Source organism: Protopterus annectens, chromosome 3.part0 (genome assembly GCF_019279795.1).
Source record: "Protopterus annectens isolate FY-2018-M chromosome 3.part0, PAN1.0, whole genome shotgun sequence".
Taxonomy (NCBI): Eukaryota; Metazoa; Chordata; order Ceratodontiformes; family Protopteridae; genus Protopterus; species Protopterus annectens.
The window spans coordinates 541,865,332-541,893,240 of NC_056731.1; the positions used below are offsets into that span (position 1 = coordinate 541,865,332).

General features: G+C 43.7%; 1 protein-coding gene and 1 non-coding gene across 21 annotated transcripts in view; one reads left to right on the forward strand and one right to left on the reverse strand.

Moving 5' to 3' along the window:
* Nucleotides 1-27,909, forward strand: part of CLASP2 (cytoplasmic linker associated protein 2) — a 7,203,062-nt gene that overhangs the window by 6,322,843 nt on the left and 852,310 nt on the right. The gene's annotated exons all lie outside the window — the stretch shown is intronic.
* Nucleotides 18,698-18,769, reverse strand: TRNAE-CUC. The gene has a single exon. It is a non-coding gene; the product is annotated as a tRNA-Glu (tRNA).

Here is a 27,909-nt window from a genome sequence, read left to right on the forward strand (position 1 = left end):
TAAACAACATTACAGGTTGATGGCTTTAATACAATGACAAGATATTGATTATCAACAGTATATACAGAAAATGTTTCAAGTTAAGATAGTTTCTTGTCATTTATAATATTAGTAACAAAGATGTCAGACAAGATGTTAAAGTATGTAAAGACAATTAGCTATTTCTGACTGCACTTAGTAGTGGCGGTAGTATAGTTGGGTTAAGAGTCTAGGTGGGGGGGGGGGTAATTTATTAAATATTTAATTCTTCCATAAACATTTCCATTTTTACCTTTTTTTGATTTCCATATTTCTTTTTTGTGCAAATGTTCATAAAATTTCCAAAAATATTTGTAATATTTCTACAGGGTCGCATGTTATCTTCCTTGTTATAGGCTCCCTAAGCTTGGTGACTGCCCTTTCCACTTTCTCTTGCCTGAGTTGTTGTACTAAAAGTTTATGTGCTCCAGAATTATTATCAAAAAACAGTTGCTTAACAGCAGTCTTTTGAAACTCATGCATATTATTAAGGTAATCCCTTATTTTCTGTTTAGCATTCTGCAATTGCTCCTTTTCTTGTTCTGAGAGATTAACCCCCCTACTTTGCAATACTTTAACATTTGTCAATCCCTCTAAATAATTCTTGTTGCTGTTTAACCTTATCTCCCTTTCTTTTATTTCCAACCTAGTTTTAAACATCCAACCTAGTTTTAAACTGCACTTCAATTTTATCCCACTTCTTGGCTATGTTTTCAGAAGATAATTTTATCTTCTCTAGTAGCTCCTGAATTAATTCCACAACCCATTCCTTAAATTCCTCTCTTTTCAGCTGATAGGTGGGAAAGCGCCAGTGTCTTATTTTTATTTCATTACCTTGCGTTTTTATTTTAGTGGTTATTGGTGCATGATCCGAAATAGTTATTGGGTGCATGCATTTCAAGACTTTCAATTAAATGCACATGTTCCTGTGAGATATAAATCTATGTAGCCTAACCCAGTTTTTGTATCTCGGTGAGTAATAAATAAATTCACTCTGAACTCTTAGCATTGAATTCACATCTTCTGTGCAATGCATTTTCATAAATTTCTTCCAAAATCTACCCACCTGTGTTATTTTTTCCCTTCTAGGCCCCCCAGGCACATTTTCACTGTTGCATACCAAATGCCAGTCTCCACCTACAAGTAATATCCCTTGCTGAAAGCTGATTATTTCTCCCAGAATTTTCTTAAGCTCCATTGTAGCAGTTTTAGGGGGGATGCAAATACATGCCAGTGTATTCCTCCTCCCTAGCTAATAGCCTCTTAGTACTATGTAGCTTCCATTATTATATTTTTTTTCCTTTTCTATCACTATTGGAGCTCCTCTTGCAGTTAATATAAGTACTCCTCTTTTCCTTTGCCACTCATATTCTGCTGAGTAACCATTCTAAAAACCTTTCTTTATCAAATTTACATGTTCAGTTCTTTCCAGGTGTGTCTCCTGTAGCATAGCTATTTGCACTGTACATTTTTTAATATAGTTTAATACTCTTTTTTTATATTTATCTGTAAGACCATTCGGATTGAAAGACATTACAAAAAGCATCATTTTCTTATGTAGTTATTATTGCCATCTTTTATATATAACTGCTGATCTGAAGTAGTTAACTTTATTTATCTGCAACCTGTGGGTATTCGGATCCATTTCGGATCCGAGCTGGCAACATTTTATCAAGCATCTGCTCCAAGCTCCTCCCCTTACCCATAATCCCTCACATCTCCTACCTTCCCCCAGATTTAATTTGCCGCTTCATGCGTACGCATCGTGGTCTCTATAGCTCCAAGTTGGATATAGTAAGTGGTATTTTTGGTACATATATTTAGTGTGTGAGAGTAGTGTTTGTGAGCAACCCTTAGTCGTTTCATCGGTTTGTTTAAAAAAAAAAAAAAAAAAAAAATAAGTAGTTTAGAAAGTTTGTGTTTTCAGAGGTAGAGTAGGCCTAACCAACCCTTGTGTGTGTGTGCGTTGTTGGTTTAGTGTTTGGCTGAGTGGAGTGTGATTATGGCTGACCAGCCAAAACCAACATTTAAAAAATGCACAGTGTGTGACCACAAGCTTTCACCGGCTGATGGCCACACTCTGTGTGTTATTTGCCTGGGTGTTTCCCTCTTAGTCTGCCATGTAGTGTGTGTGCAGGGTTCATCCCCAGGGCCCTGAAAGAGAGGAAGGTGAAACTGGTATCTAAGGGCCTGCTACCAGTTTCTGCCTTAGGTACGACGGCTTTGACATCGTCTCCAGTAGCCGAACAACCCCCGCCCCCTCAGGCTGGGACTCAATGTCCCTCTAAGCCTGCTGAGACGGGGACTAAGACAAGGGATAAGGACAAGAGAGAGAAAGAGAAAAGGGCAGAAAGGCACCATAAACGATCCCCGGAGCGGGAGCCATTTCCCAGTCCACCCTCAAAAATTGTTAGGCCCACTTCTGTGCTCCATTCCCCGAGGTTCTCTCCGGAGCTGACGGAGCCCTAAGACCAGAGGCCTTCTTTGAGGTCATCTCACAGAGCCAGATCCGAGTCGGTCGCCTCCTCGAGGTCGACTCAGAGTCTGCCGGAGCTTGACGTGGACAGGATGATGCGGAGATTCATTCGGACCCAAATCCAAATGGGAGTCTTGCCAGGCCCCTCTCCGGCCAGAGAGGGGACCTCTTTGCTCTTCTTCCATCCTATCTATCCTTCCCCAATCCGACCTACGGTTTTGGGGTTTATGGAGCTGGGGGTTCTGCACCGACTGTTCCGCCAACCTCGACGCCGGCCATTACCTTGAGTTCCTCAGATCTGACTTGTTCGGATCCGAGCAGCTCTCGGGGCCGAGAACAGGGAGCCGGATCCAAGGGAACGGAGATGTCTTCGGAACCCTGGCTACCTTGGCCTCGGCTCTGATCCTCACGACGGAGCCGGGGCGAACTTCTTCCTTGGTTGCCAAGGAGGTGCACTCTCCTTCGGCCTTCGACATGGTGGAGAGGGTTCTCTCCCAGGGATTGAGACCCCAGCCCATGCTTCGGACTCCGCCCAGTCTGCCGTGGATTTGTTCACGACTCCCATCAGCTTGTCCCAAGGACAGCCCATGCTAGAGGACCCCCAGGTGGATCCTGTCGTGGAACCCCCCATGACTTACGAGCCCTCTTCAAAGAGTCCCACTAAGGAAGCTCCCCCGTAAGCATTCGTGTAAGAGGAGGCACATGGACTCCCCCAAGTCCCTCACTGAAGATACTGACTTGGATGAAGGTGAAGGTTCCCCGAGGTCACCTCCCAAGGATGTCTCCTTTGGAGACATCATGATAATCCTCCGCCAGAGAGGAGGTTGGTCAGCCCCAAAACCCTCTACGGACGAGTCAGTATTCCTGGAGGCCTTTGGCATGGGCCCATCTACATCCTGGGTGTCCCCTCCTGCAGATCCATTAGTGGATCTTATTACCACATGGGCATGGAAGGAGCCTGACACCATACAGCCAATACCCAAATGCCCAGACAGGTTCCATTCTCCTCTCACAGACAGACAGGCTTGGTACAATCGATCCCCTGTGGATGCTATGGTGGTGGCAGCTGCCACAGAGAGAGAACTGGCTCAGGAAATTTCTTTGGTCCACCCTCTGGACAAAGAGTCTAGGGCGGTGGATTGCTTTGTGAAGCGAGTCTTTTTTTCAGCAATGTTTTCCATACGAGCACTGAATTATTTGGCAGACGTCATTCGACTCCAGTGAGACCTAGTCATGAATTTGCTTTGTTGTCGCTAGAGGACAAGCGACTATTCTCGGCAAAAATGTCGACTCTGAAATCTGTTTCGAACATGTCCATGCGTCTTCTTTCCCATGCCACGGAAGGAGCGGCTAGGGTGGCTGGGACCAGTGTACCTATGAGGTGGCAGGCTTAGCTCAGACTCTGTCAATTCGCGGACCCCTTCAAGGCGTCATTTACAAATGCTCCCTTTGACGGTTCCTTCCTGTTTGGGAAGACAGTTCTTGACACCCTGGTCCAGAGTGAGAAGGATGGGAAGACTCTGCCATCGGAGTCCGCTTCTATAGCCCTCAAAGATCCTTTTCTAGGAATCAGAGAGGGCAAAAGAAGATGTGGTTCCGAAAATTTCAGTTTTCCCAGGACACTCAGGACAACTTGTCCCATAGAGGCAGGGGGGGGGGGGGCAAGACAGATGCCACCCCAGAGGCAGAAGGGGCCCGAGGAACTTTGGGTCTAGGGAGACCTTCTCGGACAGACCCACACAGCAACCCTGAGGGGTTGCCTGACTGTCCTACTCTGGAGATAGTCGGAGGAAGATTGTCATGGCGTGGGAGTCCATTACGACGGACCATTCGGTGCTCCAAATAATATCCAGAGGATACTCCATTCCGTTCATTGTCCCACCCATCCAATCAAAGTGCCTCCCGGATGTTCCACCCGCCCAAAGGGAGGCCGCAGCTCACAAAATTTCATAGCTGCTTTACAATCAGGCCATCGAACTGATCCCCCCAGATCAGTCCGAATCAGTTGTTTACTCCAGGTTCTTTTTAGTGCCAGAAAAGACAGAGGACCTCAGACCCATATTGGACCTGTCAACCCTGAACCTGTCTGTAGCCAAGCAGAAATTCTGGATGGTCACCTTGCAGTCCATTCTACCTTACCTCCGAGAATGCGACTGGATGTGCTCGATAGACCTCCAGGACGTTTACTACCACATCAAAATTTGCAGAAGCTGCAGGAGATTCCTTCGCTTCCAGCTAGGAGCCAATCATTTCCAGTTCAGAGCCCTACCTTTCGGTCTCACCACAGCCCCCAGGGTGTTTACCAAGGTTATGGCAGTCATAGCAGCTCACCTGAGACTTAAGGGAATTCAGGTGTTTCCTTACCTAGATGATTGGCTCCTCGCTGCAGCCACCAAGCATTTACTTTGCATGGCCAGAGACTCTTTCCTACATCTTGCTGTCAATCTAGGGATTACCTTCAACATCTCTAAGTCCCGCTTAAACCTGACACAGACCTTGGAATTCATAGGGGCACAGTTGGACACTCTACTGTTGCAAGTTTTTCTCACTCAGGACAGGGTCCAGAACCTACGAGCCCATGTGTCAGTGATCCTCAGCCCCAGGACGCCAATGTCGAGCGACGTTTTTCAAGCCCTAGGCTCCAGGGTCGCAGCAATTTGAATTCTTCCATGTGTGCGCCTTCACATGAGGGTGCTTCAGTGGACCCTGGCAGTTCATTGGCCTTGGTTAGACCTCCCCATGGACTACCCTATACGAATCAGCAAAGCCTGCAAGATTTCTCTTCGTTGGTGGCTCCATTCGCCGGAAATCTTGGCAGGTCATCCTTTCTTAACAACCCCAGCCCAAGCCACAGTCACCACGGACGCCTCCCAGCTCGGGTGGGGGTGGGGGCACTTTTTGGGAAGGATGGTCCAAGGCACCTGGTCCCAGACCGAGACCAGATTGCCTATCAATGTTCTGGAGATGAGGGCCGTGCTTTTAGCATTTCAAGCCTTTCACGCTGTTCTTCCCCTGGGGATGATTGCAGTTCAGTCAGACAACACGTTGTCTGGTACATCAACAAACAAAGAGGGACCGGATCTTACCCTAACTGCTGTGAGGCCATGAGAGTGTGGGAGTGGGCGATCTCCACCATTCGGTTTCTGATTGCAGCACACATCCCGGGCCGCTCCAACATTTTAGCGGACAGACTGAGTCGGGCTATTCTAATGCCATACGAGTGGTCTCTGAAACGGTCAGTAGCGTTGGAGATCTTCCCCATGTGGGGTCACCCTTGCTGCGATCTCTTCGCATCTCCTTCCAACGTGAAGTGCAGAGAGTTCTTCGCTCTGATCCCCTCAGCAGGGGACTCTCCCAGAGACACTCTAGTCCATGCTTGGCCTCCCAGGTTACTGTATATCTATCCCCAGCTACCTCTCATTCCGAAGTTTCTTTAGAAAGCTTACTGACTGGGGTGCAAAATGATCCTCATTGCCCCGTTCTGGCCTCGTCAAGTGTGGTTCCCCTTCCTCTGATCTCATGCTCTAACTCCTCCACAGATTCTGGATCCCTGCCTGGATCTCATCTCCCATCCATCAGGCATCATTCTGCCCAATCTGGGCAGCCTCAAGCTGATGGCTTGGTTGCTCCAGTTCCCTTGATCGCTAGGACTCCCTGTCTGTCATCTTCAGTAAAGAGTATTCTGGTGGCATCCCACAAAGCTTCGACTAGGAAAGTTTATTGCAGCAAATGGAAACGCTTCTCCATTTGGGCTTCTCAGAGGAACCTAGATCCATTTACAGCCCCAGTTCCTGCAGTGTTGGAGTTTTTTGTCCTATATTTTCCAACAAGGGGTTAGTTCCTCTACAGTGAAAGTACAACTGGCAGCCATATCTAATTTTCATGTCAGTGAAATTCTGAATGCTCTGGCCTCTCTGAGATTGTGCAAGGCCTTTCTAAAAGGTACTTTTCTTTTGCATCCCCCGGTTAAGAATTCCGTCCCTCCTTGGGACCTTACCCTGGTTCCACAGGTGTTGGTGGCACTCCCATTCGAACCAGCAGCATCAGTAGATTTGGAATTCCTGTCCTGGAAGACAGCTTTTCTAGTGGCCATTACCTTGGCTAGAAGGGTTTGTGAGATCCAAGCTTTGTCTGCCGTGCCCCCTTACTTGATCTTTCATAAAGATAGAGTTTCGCTTCGCACAAACCCTTCTTTCTTACCGAAAGTTGCTTCTGAATCTAATATTAACCAGATGATTAATCTGCCTGTGTTCTTTCCAAATTTCCAGAACAAGGGTGAATATAAGCTGCATTTGCTAGATGTTCATAGACAGCTTTGTTTCTATTTACACAGGGCTAAACAGTTCTGTAAGTCTGACCAATTATTCTTGTCCTTTTCCAGACCCTTGTTGGGCAAGGCCATTTCCAAAGTCTCCTTAGCTAGATGGATTACACAATGTATACTGCAAGTTTATAGGGATAAAGGCCTATCCCCACCTGGTCCTATTAAAGCTCATTCTACCATATCTATGGCAACTTCTGCTGCTTTTTGGTCTAGGGATTATCTGGATGGTATCTGTGCAGCAGCGACCTGGGCAAGGTCACATACATTTATTTTTCATTATAAGTTGGATTTGATCTATAGAGGAAGAGCATCCTTTGGCTCTGCGATGCTCAGGAATATCCTTCCTTGAGGGCCTCCCAGTAGTTTTGGTAGCTGGGGACTCTGTCCCACAGGTTGCAGATAAATGAAGTTAACTACTTCAAATAAAGAATTTATGTATTCACCATAATGTTCTATCTGAGTAGTTATACTTCATTTTGTGCAACCGTACCTCCCTCCTTCCCAAACCTGTTGTAGGTTAGTGTTCTTGAGTTGCTAATAGTTTGATTAGTGGCAAACTCGATCTGAGGGAAGGTAGGAGATGTGAGGGATTATGGGTAAGGGGAGGAGCTTGGAGCAGATGCTTGATAATATGTTGCCGGCTCGGATCCGATATGGATCCAAATACCCGCAGGTTGCAGAAAATGAAGTATAACTGCTCAGATGGAACGTTATGGTGAGCACATAACTTTTTTTTTTTTACTAAATGTCTAATTCCAGCTTTTATGTTACATGTATATACTGTTCGGCAGGTTGTTTTTTTATACAGTTGTTTAATGTCATATCCATTTGCGTCTATGTCACATCTTACATATCTTTTTGTTTATTTTTTTTTGAAATCCCTCAAACAGAACAACCCCCCCCAAAAAAAAAATGCCTAAAAACTATGAACTTAACAATAACACACAAAATTATGTACATCTTCAAATATTGAAGGTTTTGCTTCCTAATAAGAACATAAGTTCTAAGTTGATAACTACACAGGCAGGCTAAAGTTAACTAAAAAGAGGGGGTAGTCATGCTAAGACACATGGTACAGTCTGTGCTATTAATAAGTGCTATTTGTTTTTGTATGTCTTTATAAATCTCCCAATTGAGAAAACACTTGAATGCTTTCAGTAAACACTTTCTCCAGACTGTTTCTCTTTATCAAATTGTCTTCTAGTGACATGCAAACCAGACACAAAACTGTAAGGGTACCTTGTTTATCAGAAAAAAAGCTTTACAGTATTCAGTATTATTTTTAATTTCTCATTTTGTAGTAAACTTGTTACTGGATAACGCTTAGGGTTTTTACCCAGTCATTTGCCTATGTAAGCATGGGAAAAAGTACACTGATTTTTCTTTTGCCATACTCTCTTAACCAGACCCTTCTGTTCTCCCCCCATCTCCTCCCCTTCTCAGTTTTTTTTTTCATTGCAGTGCCTACATTTCTCAAAACTGGATAAAGAAAAAGAGAGAAGAAGGGGTGAACAAGTTAAAACAGAAGCACCTGTTTATATTAGTACCCCCATCCAGTCTTCTTCCACCAGACTGTTTCCAGTTTCTCTTTATCAGATTGTCTCCATGGAGGCATGAAGACCAACTGCAGAAATGCTGCTTAGTATACAAATATGCAAGTGCTAGAAAAAAAAAGCCGTATAATGTTAAATATTCTTTTTCATTTACTTGTCTCTGTCTTAAAACAAAAGTCCTTAATCAGTTATTTCCCCATGCAAGAATGAAAACAAGCACATTAATTAGAATTCTGTCATGTACCCTTAACCAGGCTCCCCTTTTAGTTTTTTTTTTAAATCATTGCATTGCCTATGTTTCTCAAAACTGCACAAGAATAAAAAGAGAAGAGGGGATAAAAATAACACCTGTTTACAATTCCCATTACATCCAAAATAGCATGCAAAGAAAACCATGCAACACAGATACAATATGATTAAGAAAATAAGGTGTTTTCTTTGCCTATAGTTAGTGTTCTCCCCTGTCTTCCCCCTCCCCAAAGCTTTTTTCAGAATATTAATGACATGAAGTAGGACATATACTTTAGAGTCACCCCCCTCAGCAAACAAATTTTGAAGAAGTCCAGTATTTCCAGATTTTCTTGTGCTATTATAGTTCACAAAGATAATTATTGCATTATACACCCACCTTAAGTTACAGATTTTACCATCACCCAAATCCTGTCTCTGCTTCATTTCCAATGTAGTCTCGATTCTTCTAGCCAACTCTTGTGCTCTTTCCTTCCCTCCAACATTATCTGTTGAAATACTGGAAAAGGTTTCACAGGTGCAGTCTCTCTCTGGTCTTTATTACCAGTGGAACAAGAAGCCAAATCTCTTTCTTTTTCACAGCTCTGTTTTTGTTGGACATACTTTTGTATTTCCTTCTTTGCATGCACTTCATCAAAAAATTATTTTGCCCCTCCAGGGAAGAATACATTGAAGACAGCTGGCTATAGCAGTTTGAATCTCAAACCTGCGCCTCAACATTCTCTGAATAATAGAATGAATTTACTTCTTTTTTGGCTGGTGTACAATGAGTAATCATTCTCCACAAACACTCTGCTGTCTCCTGCTTCTAATATTTTGTCCTTCTGCCACAGTTTTGACAAAATCAACTCTTTCTGCTGGTAGGATTGCATCCTTATTATTAAAGGTCTAGGTTGCTTTCTTATAGCTAGATTTGGAGCTTACACACGATGTGCCCATTCAACTAAGTCGTCCTGCTGTGGAATACCAGTCCAGTTGCGTATTTGTGCTTTCATAAATTTAATGCAGTCTGTTCCTCTCAATTTCTTTGGTATAGCTGAAAATCTCAAGTTTTGTCTGTGTGCTATGTCCTCTAATTCTATTATTTTTTTAAACATTTCTTCCCGAGTGGTCTCATATTCAGCCAGCCTTTTCTTCATTTCAACCTCTGATTTTTGCAGCTCTATCATCTCATATGAATATCTGTTTAAAGCTTCTTCCAACCTTTTGTTGTTTGTGTTGATATACTCTGTCAGTGTTTTGTTTATTTTAACTAGGTATGTATGCAGTTGTCTTATGTCATCCTGCAGGTTATTGGAAGTCATGTCTGAAGGTTGCATTACTTTTTGCTGAACAACTGCAGAACTCTCTCTAGTCAGTGTTTCTTCCTCACTTTTTGCAGCTGATTTTTTCCATGTCTTCTGTATTTCTTTATTCCTGGCATTCAGGCAGTGTACGTACTAGCCAGTTACTGAAATTCACCCATAAACACAAGTGTATGGTGCCTTCTCTGCAGAGTGTCTGTTTTCACACCAGGATAACTAGAAACCAGCTGTTGCTGAGTGTGCAGCTGTCTTGAAACCTCAATTTTTTTTTGCCATTTAATTTTAGTCCATGGTTATAACACTAAGTGTTTTAAAAGGCTCTTCTGTAGGATCCTGGTGTCCTCTGAAGAGTTTATGTTGGCTCCAAGTTTATTCTTCTGCAAAGTTGGTCAGACATAAACCCCTGACATCCAAGAAGTAAATACCAAATAGGAGTGGCCCAAGCACAGAAGTGTGGGGTACACCACTAGTGACAGGCCTTTTGTAGGAAGTAGAATCACCTACGCTAATCTCCTGAGTTCTGTTTATCAGCTAATTTGCTGATCCAGTGAGTTACATAGGGATTAACATTTAACTGTAAGAGTTTAACAATATCTGAGTATGGAATGGTGTTCAACCCCCTTGCAAGGTCTAGATATGCTGTTTCTACTGTTTTTTCCTCACTGATTGCTTCAGTAACCTTTTTGAAGAAGTTGACCAGGTTAAGCAGGCAGGATTTGCCCTTGGCAAAACCAAACTGGCTTGGGTCAAGAGTTTTTGGGCTACCTATGTCCGTGTTTATTATTTCCATAGAGATCCTCTCCATAGCTTTATGGATGAGGCGGTCAAAATTATGGGTCTATAGTTACTTAGGACTGTTGATGCCCCACCTTTGTATAGGGAGATGACTGTTGCTGTCCTCCGTTAGTCAGGTACAAAGTCTGTTTGTTTACTGATATTAGTCAGGTAAAATGACCTGTTTGGATACTGATATAGAATACCCTTTTTACATTTGTGTTCCTCCACAAAAGTGTATTGTTAAAATTGTAATTGTGTTGAGTTCAAAGGGGAACAGTTGCATCAATGCAGCTATTCATGTGCATAGACTTTGGAGGTAAAGGATTCCACATATGCATTAGTGTCATCATATCGGAGCTGGATGTTGATTTTAGCCAGGTCATCACTCAGTTTTGGTAGAGTAGCCTTTGCATACTGATGTATTCGAAGATACTTGCAATTTGTCTCTTTGTTAATGCGACTGATTTATGGTCCTATTTGACTAGGGAGGAAGTTACAACTGTTAGGGAACAGAGCTGTCCTATATTGGTGAAAACCAAGTCCAGGATTTTGTCTCCCTTTTAGTTGGTTTGAAGACTAAACTGGCCCAGAATTTGTATTTTTGAAGTCCTGAAATCTCTGCACATATATATTAGGAGAACTACACATCTTTCATTTGATGGGTATGTGTGTGTGTGAGGGGGGGGGGCGCATGCTGGATAGTTGAAGTCCCATAAGAGAATCAGTCATGTTTGGCCTAATGCATAGAGATTCCATACTAGTCAGGTAAGAAGTATGGTTCGAGGGGGAGGGGGGTGGGCATAGCAGGGGGGATACTATTGTGAGTTGCAGTGTGGTAATGGGTTTTGTTAATGGTAAGTTGGACATTGAGAAGTTCCAGGTCATTATAGGTGCATAGCTGTGTACTAGTGTAACAACCACAAGGGCCTTTTTAAATCTAGCTACATGTCCCAAATCTCCGACAAGTTCTGGTTCCCTTGATAAGTGTAAGCAGGGGCTTGGTAGGTGAAACATTTACAAGCAGGGTCCTGGGAGATGGACCATTTACAGGCTGCTTGTGTTCATTAGAGACATAGGTACCAAACCAGGGATGAATTTCCTGTTCCCCATCCAACTGTCCCAAGTTGCACTTGAATTGGGTTAGGGAGGAACTCTGCTTCACAAGAATGGGGAGACGGTCCCAGAGAAGGTATAGTCTTTGGGATACATACCTGTCTCTCCAGCATGTCCTATTTATATCACAGGCCAGGTTTAAGTCTTTAGAATGGGTAATCTGGTGCTGTTTGTTTTGTTGATATGCAAGAGGTCCATCAGTCTGACAATGCCCTGTATACCAGGCATAGATCTCCCCTCAACAGCCTGTAGGAGACAGAATATAGCGATAGGGCCTTGAGGTGGTCTGCGTAGGACATGGTTATTTAAGCCCTGATTAGTTTTGTGAAGAACTTTGTGGACATTCCAGTTGTTGGATATGCCTGGCTAGGTACATACCAAAGAGGGGAGTGTACACAGTGATAGGTGTGATGAGTGCTGAATACAGTGGAGCAATGACTTCCTTGGACCTAGATGCCATGCTTTTGTTTATAAGTTGCGCAACATAGAATGATTTTCTCACTACTGTAGACATATGATGGTGAAAGGCTAGATTACTGTCTATGTGTGCCCCCCAAGCCCCTGACTACTGGGTCAACTCTTAGGGATATGTTATCAATATGATAGTTACGAGGGGTGGATGACTTCCCAAAAGATACTGTTATGCATTTCTTGGCATTTAGTTTTAGTCTATGGCTCTGACACCAGTTGTCTGTCTGTGTCAGCCCTTCCTGAAGAGCATTTGTGTCGGTGGGCAGTTCAGTGACAGTTCCAGATTTGCAGTCCTCAGCAAATTTAGTCAGCCAGAGGCCATTGACATTGGCCTTGACTTCAGAGAAGTAAATGCCAAAGAGGAGCAGTCCCAGGACCGATCCCTGAAGGTCTCTGCTTATAACTAGCCTTTTTGTAGAGGTGGACTCTCCATTTCTAACTCCCTGGGTCCTCTCTGTGAGTGTGAGCCAGCTGGCTATCCACCGGGTGACACAAGGGTTTGTACTAAACCTCTTACATTTGTCAGTAATGCCTGAGTGGGGTAGTGTCAAATGCCTTGCCCAAGTCAAGGTACGCAGTGTGAACCATTTTGCCCTTATCCATTGCTTTGGTGACCTTTTCAAAGAAGTCCACCAGGTTGGTTCAGTAGGCATGCCATGCCCTTGATGAAACCAAATTTGGTTGGGTTCAGTGTCTGGAGGCTTCCTATGTCATTACTGATCATTTCCTTAATAATTCTTTCAATGGCTTTACATGCGAGACTAGTGTCTCGTGATCCTGGAGATGAGATTTTGTTTTACAAATAGAGAAAGACCAAAGACTTTAGTAGCATAATCTGGTCTGGTGGGCTTGGAGGCATGGTAGGTGTTGAAACTCTGCACTGATTAGATGCTCTCAATGGTCTAGAACCACATCTCCATGAAGATGCATAAATCACTGCATTCCAGGGTTAGTAATGCCTGTAGGGAGTGGAGGTTTTGGTTGAGGCTCCTAGTATTGAGTAGCAATGCCTTTATGTTATCCGGATTCCATTTTATTAAGTTGGAAACTTTTGAAGACTGTGCAGTAAGTGCCTGGGATGATATGAAACCAAGGATAACTCAAGCTTTAAGTGTCATAGAGGAAGGCCCTTCCCAGTATGATCTTTCAGTGCCTAGTAGAATGAACAGATGAGACTGGGAGTAGCTTTCAAAGCTGACTTGACAGTGGGCAGCCCATAAGCCACCAAGTTTAAAAGCACAACAGGGAGTAGGTGGGTGGGAAGAATCTCCAGCGAGAGTCAGACACTGATTACATGCTATGCAGGCCTCCTGACTGTTATCAGAAGACAAGGCTAAGTTACACTCTGTGTAGTTACGTATCACCCAAGAAAACAAAATAACCAATGAAAATCAAGTGAAATCTGAAAAAGAAGAGAAATCTGAAGCCGAAGTGCTAAAGGTTACCCAAGACCTGCAGTAATGTGTCTGTCTCTCACTTAGAACAGGCCACTTCTTAAATCAATCATGCTGAGGACACCAGCCCAAACAGATTATCGAGAGCTGAAAACAAAATACATATGTGCAGAGGAATGCAGAAAGCATTTCTAAATAACTTTTTAGTTTGGTAGCTTAAGTAGAGATGCATGCAAAATAATTAAATTAATTATTTAAATGTCAAATCTAATATGAGATGTAAATGATATGCGACGTATAGAAAAAGACTTCTGCTGCTAGAATGGTAGAAACTGCATTCTGTTGTTGTGCAACTGCCTAATTAAGTGTGATGTACTAGCAGAGGGGAAAGAAATACAGGGGCCATTAGAGTTTGGTAGTATGGTCACTGTTATAAAGGGGTCATTTATTTTGAAGAAAAAAAAACTATGGTAGTAATGCTTTTCCACTGAGACAAGAAACAAGATGAAAATCTAAACTGAGATTTGTGAGGGCATTTCACCCTGATGCACTTGTGCCACATGTACCTAATGACATAATTGGGAATTACTTCCCTCATTTTGATTAGTTGTGATAACTGTGGAAAGGTGTATTTTTTTGCTAAATCATACACCCAGCTTAAATTGATGGACCCCTAGTAAAAACAGTTCATAGCCATGTTTTTGCCATCCTGTAAAATGGGTGAAGGGAACTACCAAGAATTGTGAACATTAACAAGCTTTGGTTCAGTAAAGGCCTAGGATTAGTACTAGAGAGCCCCGAAAGGAACATATATATGTGTGCACATACAGGGAGAAGAAGACCCTGCATCTCCTCCAGAAGCTAAAATGTAGTTCTAGGTGAGACTGAAACTAGACTGAGATAGAAGCCCATGAGAAAAAGTCCAGACACGTTAAGCAAGTTGGTGGAAAAAGAAACATCACTTCGATGTTCTTGGAGGAAAAGAAAAATGTGTGTGTCTGTTCACCTTGGTTGAGCCTGCAAATGGTCTGTTGTGTCAAAACCACAGAATGACAAAATGGGGAGTGTTGATCATCACGTCACAAACAGAAAACTCCCCAAGTCCTCTAAGGAAGAGAGAGCAACTGATAGTCACTCAGACTGTTGGTGTGAACTACCTTTCCTAAGGGAAGAGTGGGGTAATGAAAACCCTGTAAGGGAAGAAGCAGTGTTCACTAACACACAAGAAGATAGTAGGAAAAAAACCTTGACTTTACTGACCTTCACATAAGTCGGATGCATTTTAAAAAGTCCCAGTGGGAAGACGAAACTTGTTTTGACTTACAAAAGAACTTAGCCTTTTAAGTGTAAATAAAGAAGATGGAAAAGTAATGCATCAGCTGTTGTCACCCAGACTGTTTAGGAACTTAGTGATGAGACTGGTGGACAACCATGTAGCTATGAGGCAGCCACCTAGTTGTAGACAAAACCAATGCTAGGTTTTTAGTCAGATCATATTGGCTGGGCATAATAAAAAAGCCATATGCTCTGAGTGCCAAAAGACAACCCCAGACCAAGCAAATTGTGCTAGGTGTCACTGGACTCTTGTTAGTTCCAGTCATTAATTCCATTATGTGTATGGGTATCCTAGATTATGGCACTAAACATCCTGTAGAAAATCATCTCCTAAATGCCACTGCCAAAGTTACATATCCACTGTGTTGGTTTTATTATTTTCTATGGTGATGGTACTGAAATAAATGCTTTACCGTTCAGGGAAACACTTTTATTTTCAAAACTATGTATCACCTATGCCTGCATTTAAAGTAAAACAACTCCAGACCTCAGTATATCCATCCCCACCAGACTAACTGCCTGGTGAAATATTTCAAAAGGATTCTAAAACTCATGGTAGGGTAGGTCATTGAGGACGTGGGGAATAACTGGGATTAGCTGCTACCTTACTTCATATTTGCCATCTGAGGAATAACACAGCTGTCAAAAGGATTTAGTTGTTGTGAAATTCATTACTGCAGGCAGCCCAGGGGTTGTTAGACATCACATGAATGAGACATGGGGAAATATAAATACCTCTGTTTGTGGATTGTGGTTGATTTTTGGCCGTGCACCTGGCTCGTACTTGCGTGACTTTGAATATAGTAGAGACATAAATACCCTCTTTAAAATTTATTGAAGCATGACATGGTATATTGGACCGATTAAAAGTAGTAATGCCTTTAGTCCAAGAGAATATGGAAATGGCGTAAGACACTTAAAGAAGGCTGTACAACAGAAATTCTACAGATAGAAATTTACGTGTTGGGGTACCAGTTATTAGTCTTTGGTCCTTCTGCTGAGAACAAGTTGTTAGCAGTGTCAGGAACCTTTGAGGTTATAGAGAAACTAACTGATGTAGATTGTAAAAGTAGACAGATAGGAAAGAAATGTCCCCAGCAAATCTGTCATGAAAATGTGTTGAAGCACTGGAGAAAGATACAGACAGCTATATTAAGTTTAGGAGCCAAGACCAAGGAACCTGGTAAGGAAAGAAGGCTGTAGTCTATATCAAAGGTCCTAGTAAATGACACATTGTCAGAACTCCAGAAACAGAAGTAGTATTCTCAGAACTCATAGTTAGGATTAACCTAATTAAAAAACATATGTAAATGAACACCAAGGAGAAGGCTAATCTGAAGTCATACAGGAGTCCAGAATCCTTAAGGAAATATATTTGAGGAGGGGAAATAAAAAAGGTGCTCCAACTAGAATACATGAATTTACCAACAATTAGAATAGCCCTGTAGTGTGGGTTATAAACTGGGTGAAACCATTACACTCTGCAATGACTTTAGGAAATTAAACGGTATTTACAATTTCAGTAGTCATTCTGTACCTAGGGCAGATTAAATGATTGAATGGCTTTGGAAGTTAGAGTAAGAAGGTAGTTTTTAACTACTCTTGATTTAACATAAGGCTACTGGCAGGTTCCTCTTACTGAGGAAGCTAAGGAGAATATTGTCTTTTCAACTCCTGATGACAGGATCATAGGAAGTTAATAGGCTAATGTTCCTAGGACCCTTACAAGCCTAGCCAAGTACAACCCTTATTCCCAAGAATATCAAGGTGTTAAGCGTGGTCAACAACTACTGCCCCTGTCAAACAGGGACACAGGTGAATCTCTTTGGATGAATTCATGGTTTCCCATTCAGTCATCCAAATTACGCTTAAATAGGGTCAGAGAGGGGCTCTGCTTCAACTGAATTGGAAGTTTGTTCCAGAGGAGAGGTAAGTTCTATGAGACATATCTGTCTGTCTAGCAAGTCCTGTTGATCTCACATATTAGGTTGATTTCCCTAGAGTGAGTGCATCTTATGCCATTTGATTTATGAATGTGCAGCATTTCCATTAGAGCAGGATCTGAGATTGCTTTATATGCAAGGCAGTGTTCACCTCTTAGTAGTCTGTAAGATACAGAGTATAGTGACAGTGATTTCAGTCTGTCACCTTATGACATATCCTGAAGACACAGAATTTTCTTTGAAAGAAACCTTTGAGGTCTTTCCAGTTGCTGCAGCTGCCTGGTAAGGTACAAACCAAAGGTAACACTGTACTCTATTATTGGCCTCATGAGTGAGAAGTACAGGAATGTTATAACGTCTTTTGTTCTGGATGCAGTGACCTTATTTATGAGGTAGGCGACGTAGAAGGCCTTTCTTACCACTGTGGAGACTTGGTGGTCAAAGGAAAGTTGCTGTCAACTTATGTGCCCAAATCTCTCACCACTGATTGCGTGCGTAGGGTGTTCCTATTAAGTTAGTAATCTGCAGGGACATTGCCTTTGCTGAAGGGAATGATAATGCATTTTTTTGCATTGAGTTTTAGCCCATGACATTAGCAGGAATCATTTATCTGTGTAAGTCCCTCTTGTAGGATGGTGACATCTTTTTTTGCAGTCATCAGCAAACTTTGTCAGCCATAGGCTTTTTGTCTTAGCCTGTACATCTGAGAAGTAGATTCCAAACAGTAGGGGCCCCCAGCACATATCCCTGTGGAACACCACTGGTTATGGGTCTGCTGGTGGAGGTAAAGTCACCTATTTTGACTGTGTGCATTCTATTGGTAACCCAGTTTGCAACTCACCAAACAGTATACGAGTTAATCTCCAGCTGGGTCAGTTTGTCAATGATGCCTGAGTGGGGAATAGAGTCAAAGGCCTTGGCCAGGTCCAGGTAGGCCTTATGCATGGATTTGCCTTCATCCAGGGTTTTAGTGACTGTCTCAAAGAAGTCTACTAAGTTCAAGAGGCAGGATCTCCCTTTAGCAAAGCCAAACTGGGTTGGGTCGAGTGTTTGGAGGTCTACTATATCTTTGTTGATAAGGTCCATAGGTGTGGACTAGGCTAATGGCCCTGGAGCCTTTACAAGCCTAGCCCATACTCTGGCATCGTGCCACCCGACCTTAGTTCCCAGTGCCTCTGTTGAGTAGAGCCACTGGAGTGATCCCTGGGGTGAATTTTCTTTTTCTCATCCACTCATCAAGATTTCTCTTGAAGAGGGTAAGTGAGGTGCTCTGCTTGACATGTATGGGAAGTCTGTTCCATAGCGTGGACAGTCTCTGGGTTATGAACCTGTCCCTCCAGCATGTTCTGTTGATTGTGGTAATGAGGTTGAGGTCTCTGGAGCATGTGGTGCAAAGGGATTGGAATTTCTTTAGATGTAACATTTCTAACAGATCTGGGTCAGACATGGCTTTGTAAGTCAAGCAGAGATCGCCTCTAAGTAGTCCATGATTATTCTTTGCATAGCCTTGCATATTAGTCTGGTCAGGCTTATGGGTCTGTAGTTCCCAGGGTCTGTGGACTCGCCTCTTGTATATAAGAGGATGACTTAGTTCATAGGTTAGTACTAAGCTAACTGCCCTTGCGAGCCATTTTAAGCTTAGCCAATTATCCCTTGTGAGACTCAAACCCTGCACCTTGTGTTTGTAAGGCAAACACCTTAACCATTAGGCCACCCTCCCTCCCTAAAAATCCATTGAAGTTCCCTGACTGGGAATTGAACCCGGGCTTTGGTGGTGAGAGCGCCAAATCCTAACCACTAGACCACCAGGGATCCCTGACTGCTACTATTTTCCATTCAGCAAGTACAAAACCAGTGCTTAGACTGTGGTTAAAGAGAGTACCCAGTGGTGCAACTTGTTCATGTTTTAATCCATTTAGAATGCAGCCTGGGATATTATCAGGTCCCATATAGTCTGTGTTTTTGGCTTTGGAGAGCATTTACGACCTGCTCCTTTGTGATACTAAGTGGAGGGCAGATGGTAGGAATGCTTTGGGAGATATGTGGTGGGGTCAGGGAAAGAAATTTTCTCTTAACTTGTTAGCTACCAAGTTGGCTATTTCTGCAGGTTCGGTATATGTAGTGCCATTAGCAATCAGTTCTGAGCAGATCTGGGTTTTTCCTTTAAGGTTTCTGATGTAGCTAAAGAAGGCCTTATGATTATCCATGTGAGAGTGTTCAATCTCGCCGTTTGTTCTTACACATGGGTTCGGAGCCGATCCTCGGCTCCAAGTCGGCCGCATAGCAAAGCTCTGCATCTTAGAGAAGCTTGAGACCAGGCTATATCCCACAATCCTCCCTGCCATTACCCAGATCTAGTTTGCCACTGCAACGGGTCACATCGTTCAGAGAGCTCGGACCAGAGAAAACTGTTGTTAGACAGATAAGATAGTTTCTTTTTTGTTGTTAAAAGTTTTTATATTCCTATAGTTTTTTGATATTGTATTTTCTATCCTATAGTGTGTGTGTGTGTGTGTGTGTGTGTGTGTGTGTGTGTGTGTGTGTGTGTGTGTGTGTGTGTGTGTGTATTGTAGTTAGTTTTTTTTTATAGGTTTCCCTTTTGGGGCCTACCCTTCTTTAACCTATAGCTTTAATTCTTCCTAATATTAGCTAGTGTTAAATTCTCTCTTCTTTAATTAACATGTCTGAAAAAGCCAAGTCTGGTTTTAAAAGGTGTCAGTGTGGACAGAAAATGTCCATCACTGACAACCACACTTCCTGTGTCTACTGTCTTGGCCCTCTCCACTTGCAAGAGGATTGCTCTATTTGCCATTCCTTCAGTGGGAGGGTCATAACAGATAGACGCAGGAAATTTATTGACAGGGGACTTCTTAAGCCTGCCTTCCAGGAGGCCTTGGACAAGTCTGACCAGGCTTCTAAGTCCTCGAAGGGGTCGAAGATGTTGGAGCCCATGTCATCGGCTCTGAGTACATCTTCGAAAGTTAGTTCACCGGTTCCACAGACTTTGCGGCCGAGCGTCGAACGTTTATCTCTCACTGAGCCCCAGGTCTTGGAACCGGTGTCGGAACTACCGCCACCGTCTATTCTTCAGTCGGTGCCATCTTCGGCCCCTTCGACCCGATCTTCCAGACCATTATCCAATACTGATGTGGATCGTGTCGTGCAGAAACCTATGGAGAACACGGCCCTTTCCAAATTGATTGCAGTTTCCTCCCAATTGGTGTCGAAACTAGAAGGCCTTCCCTTACCTCCAACAAGTCCTCCTTCGAGACCCATCCAGTCTTCGGAGCCGGAAGAGGATGAGCCGATGATAGTGGAGCCCTCGGTGCCGAAACCGTCCATTGCACGATTGACACCATTTACCTCGACTCCATCGGAACCTATAGGTGAGTTGCGGAGTCGACGATCTCTCCTTGGTTCCGGGACCGAGAGTCGTACCGACCTTTCAGTGCCAACTCTCCCTCTCGGGGCCTCGGCGCAGATCGGCTCGGCTCCGTCCTCGGGGTCGAGACCCATGGGCCCCGTGTCTCGGATTCTTCCATGTTCTTCGGAACCGGGGGAGTCCTCGACTCGAGGTTCAGGGGTTTTTGACCTTATGAGGAAGGTTTTGTCTACACAGACAACCACTTCATCGGACGCGTCTTCTCCCTCCCTTAAGGAGCCGCTCTCTGTTTCTGTTCCCACGACACATCCAAAGCGTGGAGCACCATTGTCTCAGCCATCCCTAGAGGATGCCCCCTGTTCCTCGGAGGCCTCACCGGAATCTCCCTCCGATGAGGTTCCGAGGAAAAGATTGTGCAAGAGGAGGCACTTAGATTCCCCACAGGAATCTCTAACTTCTGACACTGACTTGGATGAGTCAGAGGGGTCCCCAAAATCCCCCTCCGAGGATGTCTCATTTGCGGACATCTTGGAGATATTAAAACAGAGGGGTGATTGGCAGTCCCTAGCCCCCACTGAGGATGAGTCGGTGTTGCCGAAGGCATTTGGTGCTCAACCTTCTACCTTCTGGGTTACTCCACCCTTCGATGAGTTAATGGATTTGATTGCTCGAAGGGCGTGGGAGACACCGGACACAGTGGAACCGGTCCCTCGAAAACCAAGTAAATTTATTACCGCTCCCCAGGACAAGACTTATCTCACCAAAAGAGTCCCGGTTGATGCTATGGTGGTGGCCGCAGCCACTAAAAAGGAGATGTCGGAGTCTTCCTCTTCTGTTCATCCTCCTAATAAAGATTCTAGGACTATGGACAGATACGGGAAGCGCGTTTTTAGTTCAGCGACTTTTTCCATGCGTTCGCTAAACTATTTGAGACATTTTACATGACTACAGAGGGATCTCATCGAGGAGCTGAGAGATACCCTCCAGGGTAACACAGATGCTGCTGTTTCAGATAAGGTAACAGCACAACTTAACACCCTTACCTCCGTAGTGAACTCGTCCATGAGGCTCATCTCGTATGCGGCTGAAGGGTCGAGTAGGGCCGCAGCTTCAGCGATTGCTCTATGAAGACAATCCTGGATGTGGCTGTGCTCTTTTGCGGAAGCCTTCAAGTCTTCTTTCACCAACGCCCCCTTTGATGGTGCCACTCTTTTTGGGCCCAAAGTGAAAGAGACATTAACTCGGTGTGAGCAGGAAGGAAAGACTCTGTATGCTGTTGGAGTCCGTTTTTCCGTTCCATCTAGACCGTACCCCAAAGGGCAACGAGGCGGAAAAATGTGGTTCCGTAGAACTCAGGGATCTTTCCAGGCCACACAGAGTGAACCCCCCCCCAGAGGCAGAGGGGGGGCAGACATGGAAGACGCCGCCCTGGCGGCAGAGGGGGTCCGCAGAACCAAGGCGACAGGGATACTATCCCTGGTAAGCCTTTCCAGCACTCCTGAATGGGGGCCCGACTGTCCTGCTCTGGAGGCAGTCGGGGGTTGCTTGGCTTTATACCCACAGGCCTGGCTAACTCTCAGACTCCTGGGTAAAACACATTGTAACCAGAGGATACAAAATACCCTTTATGTCAACTCCACCCCAACAAAGAAGGTCTCCAGATGTGCCACCCCGTCTGCGAGGCCCAGCAGCAATAGAAATTTCAAAGCTGCTCAAAAAAAGAGTCATTCAGCCAGTCCCGGCGGACCAAAAAGGATCCGGAACTTACTCAAGGTTCTTTTTAGTTCCGAAAAAGACAGGGGACTGGAGACCCATTTTGGATCTCAGCAATCTCAATACCTTCGTGAAGAAGGAAAAGTTCCGGATGGTCACGCTTCAATCGATCCTTCCATTTTTGCAGAAGGACGACTGGATGTGCTCGATAGATCTCAAGGACGCGTACTACCACATCAAGATGGCCAGAACGTCCAGAGATCACCTGCGCTTCCGGCTGGGAGCCAGTCATTTTCAATTTCGAGCCCTGCCCTTTGGGCTCACCTCAGCCCCCAGGGTATTCACCAAATGCATGGCAGTGGTAGCGTCTCACTTGAGATCTCTAGGATTCCGGGTGTTTCCCTATCTGGACGACTGGCTCCTCACCGCCACCACCGAGTGACGCCTCATACAAGCCAGAAACTATACAGTCAACCTTTGTTCCCACCTAGGGATTTCCATAAACTTCAAAAAATCTGTCTTACTGCCCTCACAGCATATTTCATTCATCGGAGCAGACCTAGATACGCGCTTAACATTGGTAAAGCTCCCTCAAGTAAGGGCTTCATCCCTCAAGGAGCAGGTTCTTCTTCTACTGCAATGCAGGAAAGCCCCGGCCAAATTGGTGTTGAAGGTTTTGGGACTCATGGCAGTGTCCCTGATTGCGGTTTCCATGGGAAGATTGCACATGAGGCTCCTCCAATGGCTGCTGTTCACGCAGTGGTCGTTCCAGCAGTTACCCCTAATGCACGAGATTCTGATAACAGATTCTTGCAAGCGAGACCTCTCATGGTGGGTGTCCAGCCAGGATCTCACTATGGGTCGTCCATTTGTTCTACCGAATCCGACGGCCACTATAACCACGGACGCTTCCCTGATAGGGTGGGGGGGACTTTTTCAGGGAAGAACAGTCCAAGGGGAATGGTCCAACATGGAGTACAACCTGCACATAAATGTTCTGGAAATGAGGGCGGTGTTCTTGGCGTTGCAGCACTTTCAAACCTCCTACCTTTAGGAACAGTAGCAGTTCAGACAGACAACATGTCTGTAGTCTGGTACATAAACAAACAAGGGGGAACCAGATCTTACCATTATGCAGAGAAGCCATGAGAATTTGGCAATGGGCAGAGTCCACGGGTCGCTTTCTGATAGCAACGCACATCCCGGGGTCATCCAACGTCATTGCGGACAGGTTGAGCAGAGCCATCCTGTTACCTCACGAGTGGTCCCCCAAACTACAAGTGGCGGAAAGAATTTTCCGCAAATGGGGCCAGCCTTGCTGCGATCTATTCGCCTCCCCGATGAATACCAAATGCAGAAGCTATTTTGCCCTTCTACCCCCTCCAGGGGATGTCCCCAGGGACGCACTGATACACGATTGGCCCCCAGGTCTCCTATATGCATTCCCACCTACCCCCTTGATTCCCAAATTTCTTCAGAAAGCCATGAACCTGGAAAGGACAATTATACTCATAGCCCCATTCTGGCCTCGACAGATATGGTTCCCCTTTCTTCGAGCCCATCAAACAGAGGAACCGTGGATCCTGGACCCAGTACCTGGTCTACTGACACATTCGTCGGGAGTTCCTCACCCGTCTCTTCTATCCCTCAAACTAGCAGCTTGGCTGCTCCACTTCCCTGCCTAGCCAGGTCTGATCTACTTTCTCCGGCAGTTCAGCGCATTTTGGTTGCCTCTCATAAGGCTTCCACCACAAAACTCTACAAGAGTAAATGGAAATGCTTTGTGTACTGGGCATCTAGTCAACACTTGGACCCCCTGGTTGCTCCTTTACATAAAGTTCTAGAATTTCTTTCCATCCTTTTCCACGAAGGAGCCTCTACTTCCACACTAAGAGTACAGTTGGCGGCCATATCCAACTTCCATGTTGGTGAGGACGGTTCTTCTATTATGTCCCACAGGCTTTGTAAGGCTTTTATGAAAGGTTCCTTCCATCTTGACCCGTCAGAGACCCTTTATTCCCATGGAATTTAAATTTGTTGTTGTCACAACTAATGTTACCACCCTTCGAACCAGCCTCTTCTTGCCTCCTGAAGTTTTTGTCGTGGAAGACTCTTTTTCTTGTAGCGGTTACTTCAGCTTGGAGAGTGTCAGAGCTGCAAGCACTGTCAATTAAACCGCCTTACTTAATTTTTCACCCAGATAGAGTTTCTTTACGAACAAGTCCGTCCTTCCTTCCTAAGGTATGTTCTGTCATAAATATTAATCAGTCCATTGAACTCCCTACTTTCTTCAAAAACCATACCAGCAAGTTGGAATATATGCTGCACAAGTTAGATGTCCACAGACAGCTAAGATTTTATTTGGACAGGACTAAAGACTACAGAAAAACAGATCAACTTTTTGTTGCATTTGCAGACAATAAAAAGGGCATGGCAGTTACAAAACGTATGCTTTCTAAATGGCTTACTGATTGTATAGCCTTTGTGTATTCCAAGTCAAATCAAGCCTTGCCCACCAAATGAAAAGGCCATTCTACTAGGTCCGTCTCCACTTCCTTGGCTCATGCAGCTCGCCTGCCTTTGGACACGATTTGTGCAGCAGCCACGTGGTCTAAACCACATACTTTCATCACTCATTATAGGGTTGACAAAGCCTCCAAAGACAGGACATCTTTTGGTTCCACTGTGCTCAGGAACGTTCTTCCATGAGTCACTCAGGGTGACGGAGCTAGGGACGCTACCCGTGTGTAAGAACAAACGGCGAGATTGAACACTCTCACATAAAGAAGTTATGTTCTTACCATAACGTTCCATGTGGAGTGTTCATCTTGCCTTTGTTCTTACATTCCCCTCCTTCCCTCCCTCACGTGTTTGGAAGAACGAGTAGGACTAGAGTCTGGTCCACATGTCTTTACCTCTTCCGGGTATATTTCGTTACCCTTAGTTAATTTGTCAGTGAGATGGTGTCTCTGAATTTTTGTGGCAGTATGTAGCCTTAGCACCTCAGGGTTATTGTTAGTCTGGTTTGCTTGCAAACTAGATCTGAGTAATGGCAGGGAGGATTGTGGGATATAGCCTGGTCTCGAGCTTTTCTAAGATGCAGAGCTTTGCTATGCGGCCGACTCGGAGCCGAGGATCGGCTCCGAACCCGTGTGTAAGAACAAACGGCGAGATGAACACTCCACATGGAACGTTATGGTAAGAACATAACTTCTTTTTAGCGAAGGAGGTAACTTGGATTCATAGTTAGCTTTAGAATGCCTTATGAGAGGTGTCTTATTTGCTTGTTTAAGCTGAGGAGGGAATGCTTCCAATTTGGAGACTGTTCCTTCCTGATTTTAGACAGCAATTTCTTTCTCTTATTGTATAAACTGCTAATGGCAGATGTCCACCAGGCAGGCTTATTCTTTCTTGAGGATCTTGTTTTGATCCTTTCGTGTACGGCTGAGTCAGTACATTTGTGTAGATGCTTATACAAAGCATTGGTATAAATCCGACTATAGGAGTCCATGCCATCAGTGAGAGCAGGGGCTATGAAGCTATTAATGCCATCACGTATTAGGTTGTAATTGGTTTTGGAGATTTTTTTTAGTCTAGTTGCTACTAATGGACGGTCAGATGTTATTGGTACTTCTAATGAGACTGATTTATGATCAGACCTCACTAGGGAGGACTGCATGCATGCGGTGGTGCAACGAACACCCATGTTAGTGAGCAGAATGTTTGGGCCCCTTGTGGGAGTGTCAACCAACTGGTCCAAGCCATTGGAGTTGGTGAAGTCCAAGAACCTTTGGGTAACCGTGTTAGCGCACGTCACGTATAATTTACCCAATCTATGAATGGGTAGTTAGTCACCTAAAACCAGGGTGATAAAAATTAAAAAATCCATTACGTGACTGGAACACATGAGCTTTTATTTAACCAGACTAAGCGCTTTCACCCAGACATCCATTGGGCTTCTTCAGAGTCATGTACTGTTAAAAAAACAACCCATTTATACGTATGAGGTGTGGTTACACAATTAATCAATTAACATTTTAGCCAATAAAACCTTTTGAAACTTGAAGACACATTAGTAAAAAATTAATAAAAGATTGCTTGAAGCCTAAAAGTTTGCGTACACACTTATGCTGAAATCAAATGAATAAATATAATAATAATAAAAATTCATTATAAAAAAAAAACATTTTGAATTCATTTAAAAAGCCCAGTATTACGTAAAGTGGAAAAAACATAACCATGATTGCCTGGACATAAAACCATGCAATAAAGTATTGAATGTGTTCTACACTGTCATATAAAATGCGACTTAAATTTAAAAAACTGGAAATAGGAATGCTGTCATTAATACCTGGTGATTTAGTTGCATCCAGGCGTAACTGCCATAAACATTCCCTTATTTTCATTAATGTTTTAACATCACCACCAGCATCATTCGTGGGTATCCTATCAATAACAAAAAATAAAAACTTTTTAAAATGTACACATTCCTTACTGTGAGTAAATAATGCACGCAATATTTTCTTCTTTTTGATGTCCCTCTTGTGCTCCTGGATACATAATCTCAATTTACGTGTAGTCTTTCCCATGTAAAAAGTAGGACAAGTTAAACGCATGACTATATAAACAACCATATCAGTGTTACAGTACCCTGGGCATTTAAGTGATCTTTTATGATTACTGATATACACATATGGTCCATCGTTAATAAATTTGCAGACACTACATATACCACATTTGCTCATCCGGGAGATGTTGTACTTTGGGGTCATAGGTCCCCTTTCTAGAAGTGCCTTCAAATTTGCCCCCCTGCTGTTCACAAATATTGGGGTGGGTCCCAGTGTTTCCTTCATATCATCAGGAAACATGCTGTCCCATGCCATCTGAATAATAATCTTAACCTTTGGTGCTGAATCGTTGTATTCTAACACCATTACAGCACCCTTAATAGATGTATTATGGTCCATTGATTTCTTTACCTTATTCTGGCTCCCATCCCTATTGTCATCCAGCAAAATGGGCCGGAATGTAGTGTTCCTTTTCTTAACCACATCGTTACATGTCTTTACCAAAAGATCTGTGGGCTAACTCCTATTTTTAAACATATCTATTAATTTCAACATTTCATTACTAAAAGATCCATCTTGACTAACAAGCCTTGACAAACGGACCATTTGTCCCTTCACAACATTTTTCTTTTGGGAATAGGGATGGCAAATCTCAAAATGAAGAAATGAGTTGCTGTAAGTTTTTTTACGATTATCACTAGAATGTATCTGACAAGAGGATGTCTAAAAACTCAATTTTATCTCTATTACTTTGACTGATGAACTTTAAAAATCCTGTGGTGTTTCCTAAGTAATTAATAAAATCATCCAGTTCATCCTTTGTTCCCCTCCACAAAATCAAGGTACCGTAAATAGGTAATTATTTTGGACGTGCTTAGAAGGAAACACATACTGCCATTCCCATTCAGCTAACACAAGGTTCGCATAAATGGGTGCACATCTGGCACCCATCACAACACCTTTAATCTGCTTATAATGTTCTCCATCATAAAGAATAAAATTATTAAGCAACACCATCTACATAAGTTCAACAAACAAACCCCTCTTAACAGTATGCAATTCACTAAACTTAGTCAGGCTATTGTCAAAAAATTCCAGTCCCATTTGGTGGGTTATCACAGAAAATAGATTACTGACGTCAGTTATAACAAACATAAAATTGTCACTGCAATTCAGGTTCCTAATGATATCTAGACAATGCCAAGAGCCTCTTAAAATATGTGGAGTCATATCCAAAACATTTTTACATGTAATGTCTATGTAAGAAGCCAGTGGTTCTGTTTTAGAGG